We start from the raw sequence: 1,802 nt of genomic DNA on the forward strand, positions 1-1,802 counted from the left end.
GTATTGTTAGGAGGATGAAATTAGGTAACATTTGTATAATGCAGGTACATAAAGTACAAAAAGAAATGTTAGTTCTTTTATTAGTTTCCTAATAAAAACTGTAACAAATTACAGCTACTGTAACAATTTATGACAAACTTAGTGGTTTAAAACAACACACATTTACCTTCTTACAGTTCTGGATGTCAGAAGTCTGAAATCAGTTTCACTGGGCTGAAATCAAAGTGTTGGCCAGGCTGCACTCCCTCTGGAAGCTCCAGGGAAGGGTCGGTTTCCTTGCCCTTTCCACTTCCAGGGTTATTCCCTGTGTGCCTTGATTAAGGCCCCTTTGTTCACATCTGAAGCCTGCTCCAGTCCTCACATTGTCTTCTCTGTCAAATCTCCCTCTGCCTCCTGCTTGTGATTGACAATTAAGGCCCACCTGGCTAATTAAGAATTACTCCCTATCTCAAGATTCTTAACTTAATCGCACCCACAAATTTCTTGTTACAATATAAGATAGCATCACAAGTTTCAGAGATATGGATATCTTTTGGGGCCAATTCAGCCAACCATAATCCTTTTGTCACCAATCTTTACTACTTTTTTAGGCCATTTGGCATCTAAAGCAGTATAGTCCAGTAGAAATACAATGTGAGCCACATATATAATTTTAATTATTCTAGTAGCCACATTAAAAAAGTAAAAAAAAAGGTGAAATTCATTTTAATGATATGGTTTGTTTAACCTAATATACTCAGAATATCATCAACATGTAATTGATATGAAAATTACTAATGTAATATTTAATATTTTCCTTTTTTCCATACTCAGTCTTTTTTTTGGGGGGGGGGACAGAGTCTCACTCTGTCACCAAGGCCGGAAAGTAGTGGCAAGATCTCGGCTCACTGCAACCTCCAACTCCCAGGTTCAAGTGATTATCCTGCCTCAGCCTTCTGAGTAGCTGGGACTATAGGCATGCATCACCACATCCGGCTAATTTTTGTATTTTTTTTTTGTAGAAACGGGGTTTCACCATGTTGGCTAGGCTGGTCTCGAACTCCTGGTCTCAAGCAATCCACCTGTGTTGGCCTTCCAAAGTGCTGGCATTACAGGCGTGAGCCACCACACCCAGCTCATAGTCAGTCTTTGAAATCTGATGTGTAATTTACACCTAGTGCAAATCTCAATTCAAATGAACCTTGTTTCAGTTGCTTGGTAGCCACATGTAGTCAGTGCTTAATGTAGCATAGTGCAGGTCTAAAGGGTTGTCAAATTAAAAGGGCCAAAGGTAGCTTGGACCATGTGCTCCTCACATCCAACCCATAGCTGTAGCTTTCACCTCTGGTACTTAATTCTGCCTGCATTCACCACTGAGATGATGACTATAGCTCAGACCCCTGTCACTATGCCAAGTCAGCCACCAGCAGATTATAAACACCCATAGGGAACCAGACTGGGCATGGGATTAACTAACATTAGGTTATGTATCAGTTAGGTTTATCAAGAAAACATAATCCACCCTAGGTCTGAAAAGCAGAGGGATTTTAGTTCAGGGTTTTACTTATACAAGTTGATAGAAGGGTTGAGAAGTCAAATAGTAGACAATTAGACAAGTCACACATTAGCAACATTACACGGCTGCTACCACTTCTAGTGATAGAGGGACAACAGGAAGAGGTAGTGTTACCAGAGGCTGAAACTGGTTCTGCTCATGAGCTAGGATCATGGCCAGGTGCTTCGATCATGAAGGAAGGAACTGGTTAGTGAGAGCTGGAGACAGGGAGGAAACATAGCCACTACTGCAGATGCTGCCTGAGAAA

The sequence above is a fragment of the Macaca nemestrina genome, chromosome 7 (assembly GCF_043159975.1).
Source record: "Macaca nemestrina isolate mMacNem1 chromosome 7, mMacNem.hap1, whole genome shotgun sequence".
Lineage (NCBI taxonomy): Eukaryota > Metazoa > Chordata > Mammalia > Primates > Cercopithecidae > Macaca > Macaca nemestrina.